This window comes from Amblyraja radiata, chromosome 11, assembly GCF_010909765.2.
Source record: "Amblyraja radiata isolate CabotCenter1 chromosome 11, sAmbRad1.1.pri, whole genome shotgun sequence".
In the NCBI taxonomy this organism is placed as follows: domain Eukaryota; kingdom Metazoa; phylum Chordata; class Chondrichthyes; order Rajiformes; family Rajidae; genus Amblyraja; species Amblyraja radiata.
This window is the reverse complement of record NC_045966.1, coordinates 65,569,538-65,575,861: the sequence shown is the minus strand read 5'-3', so window position 1 is coordinate 65,575,861 and position 6,324 is coordinate 65,569,538. Positions and strand designations below refer to the sequence as shown.

Here is a 6,324-nt window from a genome sequence, read left to right as displayed (position 1 = left end):
GCTAGGTTTACTCTTAGACCCCTTTTTAAACAATGGAACAGCATGCGCATTACGCCAGTCCTCCGGTACTATTCCCGTTTCTAATGACATTTGAAATATTTCTGTCATAGCCCCTGCTATTTCTACACTAACTTCCCTCAATGTCCTAGGGAATATCCTGTCCAGACCTGGAGACTTATCCACTTTTATATTTCTCAAAAGTGTCAGTACTTCCTCTTCTTTGAATCTCATAGTTTCCATGGCTAATCTACTTATTTCCCTTACCTCACATAATTCAATATCCTTCTCCTTGGTGAATACCGAAGAAAAGAAATTGTTCAATATCTCCCCCATCTCTTTTGGCTCTGCAGATAGCTATCCACTCTGACTCTCTAATGGACCAATTGTATCCCTCGTTATCCTTTTGCTATTAATATAGCTGTAGAAACCCTTTGGATTTACTTTCACCTTACTTGCCAAAGCAACCTCATATCTTCTTTTAGCTTTTCTAATTTATTTCTTAAGATTCTTTTTACATTCTTTATACTCCTCAAGCACCTCATTTACTCCATGCTGCCTATAATTATTGTAGATCTCTCTCTTTTTCCGAACCGTGTCCAATTTCCCTTGAAAACCATGGCTCTTTCCAATTTTTACTATTTTCTTTCAACCGAACAGGGACATAAAGATTCTGTACTCTTAAAATTTCACCTTTAAATGTACTCCATTTCTATTCCACATCTTTCCCATAAAACAAACTGTCTCAATTTACTCCTTTTAAATCCTTTCGCATCTCCTCAAAGTTAGCCTTTCTCCAATCAAAAATCTCAACCCTAGGTCCAGTTCTGACCCTCTCCATAATTATATTGAAACTAATGGTATTGTGATCACTGGTCCCGAACTGTTCCCCAACGCATACCTCCGCCACCTGACCCGTCTCATTTCCTAACAGGAGGTCCAGCACTGCCCCTTCTCTAGTAGGTACTTCTATGTATTGCTGCAAAAAACTATCCTGCACACATTTTACAAACTCCAACCCATCCAGCCCTTTACAGAATGTGTTTCCCAGTCTAAGTGTGGAAAATTGAAATCTCCCACAATCACTACCTTGTGCTTACTACTAATATCTGCAATCTCCTTACATATTTGCTCTTCCAATTCTCGCTCCCCATTTGGCGGTCTATAATACACCCCTATAAGTGTTGCTTACCTTTAACACTTTTGTTGCTGTCTGCTTTCTTTAAGAGATGAACTTTGACAACTGTGCTCTTTGGAATTCTGCAAAATTCATGTTGTACTATCAATAATGAAAGAAAATGCCAACCATTCAGAAATCATAAGAATTTATTCTCCCCTCCATGCATACCTGTAGCCGTAGGGCAGGAAGGCACCTCCCCACTGCTTCAGAGATAGTTCCTGCACTTGGCAATATCGTTTGGTGTTTGGTGGCTGAAACGCAGCGGCAGGGCTACAGACAGCCCGGCACCCGGGTGAATCATCCCATGTGTGGGTCGGGGGGGGGGTGAATCACCCCATGTGGGGGTCGGGGGGGGGGTGAATCACCCCATGTGGGGGTCGGGGGGGGGTGAATCACCCCATGTGGGGGTCGGGGGGGTGGTGAATCACCCTGGTAGGGGGGTCGTGGTGCCGGTGCAGTGCGGTCAGTGACTCTGGGTGGGTGGAGGGACCAGACTGTCCCCAACTCTGCTGCAGCTGACAGGGATGTTGCTGGGTTTATGGCCCCGTGTGTCCGCTGCCCAGAGCCGCGGCCCCGTGTGTGTGTGTGCTGCTGACCCACAGCCCGTGACAGTGCGGTGGGAGACAGCTTGGGGGAATAAGAAGCATGAGAGGTGGCCAGCTTGGGGGAGTAAGGTTTGGGAGGTAGCCAGCTTGGGGGAGTAAGGGGAATGGGAGGTGGCCAGCTTGGAGGATTAACTCACCTACAGGGGTACTGGATGGGATGTAGCCAGCTTGGGGGTAAGGTATGGAGGTGGCCAGTCTGGGGGAAATGAGAGATGGGAGGTCGCCTGCTTGGGGGTGTCATGCCCCTGTCCCACTTAGGAAAGCTGAACGGAAACCTCTGGTGACTTTTGCCCGCCACCCAAGGTTTCCAAGAGGTTGCCGGAGGTTTTGGTCACTCTCCATAATAGTCGAAAGTGGTTTCCACGTGGTCGAGGCTTCTTCTGGGTTGCTTCGATTGTTTCAACATAATCAAAACCGGCCTCGACTAAAAACAGGTCGCCGTTTGGTTGAAGCCAGTGGAGTGGGGTCGCTATTTACTTACAGGCAGTCGAAGGCCATCTCCTTCAGTTACCGGCCATTTTGATTGGCTCATTTGAGTTTTCAGGACCTAGAAGGACCAACTGGTAGATAAAATGCCCGCTAACTTTATTAAACTTCTTAAAACTGTCTCCACTCCTTCTCCCCCCCTTCTCTCTCCCCTTCCCCTCCCCTCCTCCCCCTTCTCTCACTCACCCTTTCTATCTCCCCTTATCTCTCCCCTTCTGCACCCCCCCGCGCTCTCTAAAGGAATTACGGTGCTCTGTGGCAGCCGTTTACCATCTTCATCACACAGACAGCGCTCCTCCGCTCTCCATGGCCCCACCTTCGCGATGTGTTTGTGTGTGTGTGCGATCTGTAGCTCACGCTTCAGTCGATCCAGCTCGAGGCTTTCCAGGCGAGTGACCAAAACCTCCGGCGACCTCATGGAATCTTTGGGTCGTGGGCAAGGTCACCAGAGATTTCCATTCAGGTTTCCTTCGTGGGAGAGGGGTATTCGGAGAATCAGAGGGCGCCAGCTTGGGGGAGTAAGGGATGGTAGGTCGCCAGCTTGAGGGAGTAAGGAGAATCAGAGGTCGCCAGCTTGGGGGAGTAAGGAGAATCAGAGGTCGCCAGTTTGGGGGATGGGAGGTAGCTAGCTTGAGAGAGTAAGGGATGGGAGGTAGCCAGCTTGGGGGAGTAAGCTTGTTGTTCTGCACATCGATCGGGAGGTGATGACATCGCCCATTCACACGCAGCCGCCAGAGCAAACAGTGTACATACAGTGATGACAAACGCAATAAATGCAATATCCAGTGCAGAACAGTGCAAGATTGTGTTGCAGAAAGCCCGGGGTAGCACGGACGTGAGGGGCCGAAGGGCCCGTCTCTGGGTAGGGTGACCACCGACGCTGTTGGTGTGGAGTTTGCTCGCTTCCCCCTCCATGGTGCGGATGCGGGTCGGGGCAGGGTAGACGAGCTCAGTCTTCCAAGCCTCAATCCAAGCTCAGCCTTCCTCCCACGCATCCTAGCCCCGACGGGCCGAGTGCCGCTGCTTTCCTCCCAGGACAACAACTGAGGGGGGAAACACAGAAGAAACCACTTCCAACCCCCCAAATCCCTCAGGGAATGCCCCTGTCCTGTCTTTGAAATCAAACTGTCACAATTGTGCATGATCAGTAAGCACTATCCTTTTTTTTAAACAAAAATTAGACCAAATAGGACACGTTGAGTCCCATCCCCTCAATGCACGGTTGTGGCATAACACACACAGGGGGTGAGAGACAAGAGGTAGGGGGAGGAGGGAGGAGAGGTAGTGGGGAGAGAGGAGGGGAGAGAGAGGAGGGGGGGAGGGGAGAGAGGTGGTGCGAAGCTTGGGAGAGAGGTGGTGCGAAGCTTGGGAGAGGAGGAGGGAGGAGAGGAGATGGGGGCGAGAGAAGATGGTAAAGATGAGGGGGGAGAGGAAGAGGGGGAGAGAGGCAGAGGAGGAAAGGGGAGAGGAGGAGGGGGAGAGGAGGAGGGGGAGATGGGCGAGGAGGAGGGGAGTGGGGAGCAGCGGGCAGAGGGGCTGTGGGGAAGAGTGGGGGGCAATGGGTGTCAACCAAACAACTGCGAGTTGGGTGGGGGTGTGGGGAGGGGGTGACCTCACTCGCAGGTCGTGCGCGGAAGACCCACTGTGATGTCATCAGCGAGACCATCTCTTTATTTTGAAACTTTCATCAGATTTGTAAACATTTTCATAAATAACTAGAAATAAAGCATGCATTTTTCAGATAAGATTGTTTTGGACTCCAGGAGGAAAATCTCTAACGGAATATGTAAAAAGTTTACCGTCAGTGCATTGTTTTTTCGAGAAGATTCGAGGCAGGTTCGATTTTATCATTTAAAAATAAATTGGATAGGTATACGGATGGGAAAGGAATGGAGGGTTATGGTCTGAGTGCAGGTAGATGGGACTAGGGGAAAATAAGTGTTCGGCACGGACTTGAAGGGCCGAGATTGCCTATTTCCATGCTGTAATTGTTATATAGTTATAAGATGTGAGTACACACAAACATCACACACACAAATAAATACACATCCAAGATTAGAGTTTTATAATTATAGAAATATAGACGAAAGCTTATCAAGGTTAAGTTGGAATTTATTGGCACATGCACCAATTAAGGTACAGTGAAATTTGAGTTACCATACAGCCATACTAAGTAAAAAGCAACAAGACACACAGCCACATAAAATCAAATCTAACATAACCATCCACCACTGTGATGGAAGGTAATAAAGTTCAATCATCTTCCCCTTTTGTTCCCCCGTGGTCGGGGCTGTTGAACCCTCCGCAGTCGCCGCTCACTGCCAACACACTACATAAAAGCCCCTTTAAACTTCCATGATCCAAAGACATCCTCATGAAGAAGGCCTATGCTTGGACAGCTATCCAGCCAGAAGACGCGAAAGCATTGCGGGAGTTTGCGATATTTCTTAGAAGTAGCCAGGACCCACCAACGCGAGGCTGGCTGAATTCGGAGCTGTGGCGGCGTTCTGGCGTTCCGGTGACCCGGCTTTGAGACTGAGACGGTGCTCCGGCAAGGGCGGCCCGGCACGGGGCTGAGATGGCGCTGAGGCGGCATTCCGGCAGTGGCGACCTGAATCCGGGGCTCCGCCGCGGGCCAGTGGACGACATCATCGGGAGCTCGCAGGTCACAGGCTGGTGCCTGTTTTCCGGAGCTCCCGTGGCAACAGCTGCGTCCGCTGGACTGGAGGGCGGCAGCTTTGACCATCCCGGTCCGCGGAGCTGAACCGGCCCGTTTGCGGAGCTCGGTTGAGCCGCAGGACTGACTACCATCGCCCGGTGGGGTAACAACATATCGCTTTAGCGCAGAGGGAGAATGAGGAGGGAAGAGATAGTAACTTTAGGACTTTTGCCTCCATCACAGTGAGGAGGTGCCTGGTGAACTCACTGTGGTGGATGTTAATTTGTGTTTATTGTGTGTTTTGTTGTTTATTATTATATGTATGGCTGCAGGCAATGACATTTCGTTCAGACTGAAAGGTTTGAATGACAAATAAAGGATCTAATCTAATATAATCTAAATAATCTAAGTATGAAAGAAATGAGTACCCTCTTAGACCACATGCAAGAAATGAATGTTGTTAGCAATATCAAAATGATCACTGTAAAACTGCCCTACAGACTTAGAGAAAAGATAAAGCTGGTCTGTTAGAGGAAAATGAGAATCGAGAGGCCATGCTTCCTGATCTGGGGAACTTCATGGAAAAGGAAGTACGGTTCATGTCAAATTTACACTATGGGAGTATTCAAGATCCTAAACCAATCGCAACTGTCAAAGGTTCTACCTTCACTAAAACAAAAGGAAGATCAGGACCTAAGGGAAGTAGTTTTGATTCCGCTGTAAATACCTGCAGAAACAAAAGGCCAAAAGGAAGAAGCTACATCTACTGTTAAGCCAAGATGGGTCTGCTTGTCATCCAGCGAGAAGACAGAGGAATGACAAAGAGATGGCCCACGAGGGAAGGGAAGGGGGGGCTGTCGATGACTGGTCAGCTTGGACCTTGCATCCCATCCCAAGAATGGACACCACATTCTTGACAGGGCCAAGGAGAGCTTGAAATAGGAACACTTCTCTATCCGTTTCTCATCACGGATGGCTGACCTGCTGAGTTCTACCGGCACTTTGGAGGAGAATGGACAGGTGACATGTCAGGTCTGGACCCTTCTTTGGACTGATGGAGTCGGGGAGAAAGCTGGAAAAAAGAGATGGGGTTGAGACAGACTCCAGGACTTGATTAGGAGGGGGAGTCTCCTTAATTTGGAGAATTCAATGTTCATGTCATTGGGCTGTAAGCTATGAGGTGCTGTTCCTCCAGTTTGAGTGTCACCTCACTCTGGCAATGGAGGAGGCCCAGGACAGAAACATCAGTGTGGGAGTGGGAAGGGGAGTTAAAATGGTTGGCAACCGGGAGATCCAGGCGGCCTTGGAGGACCGAGCGCAAGTGTAGGGTGAAATACACGCCTAGTCCTGATACAATAGACATTAGACAAGAGACAATAGGTGCAGGAGTAGGTCAA

The 6,324-nt window shown here is 49.4% G+C and overlaps 1 long non-coding RNA gene across 1 annotated transcript; it reads left to right on the top strand.

Moving 5' to 3' along the window:
- The first annotated feature begins 1,510 nt into the window (after nucleotides 1–1,510).
- On the top strand, nucleotides 1,511–5,927 carry LOC116978726. The gene is made up of 3 exons (XR_004413522.1): nucleotides 1,511–1,521; nucleotides 3,550–3,552; nucleotides 5,776–5,927. It is a non-coding gene; the product is annotated as an uncharacterized LOC116978726 (long non-coding RNA).
- The last annotated feature ends 397 nt before the right edge of the window (nucleotides 5,928–6,324 follow it).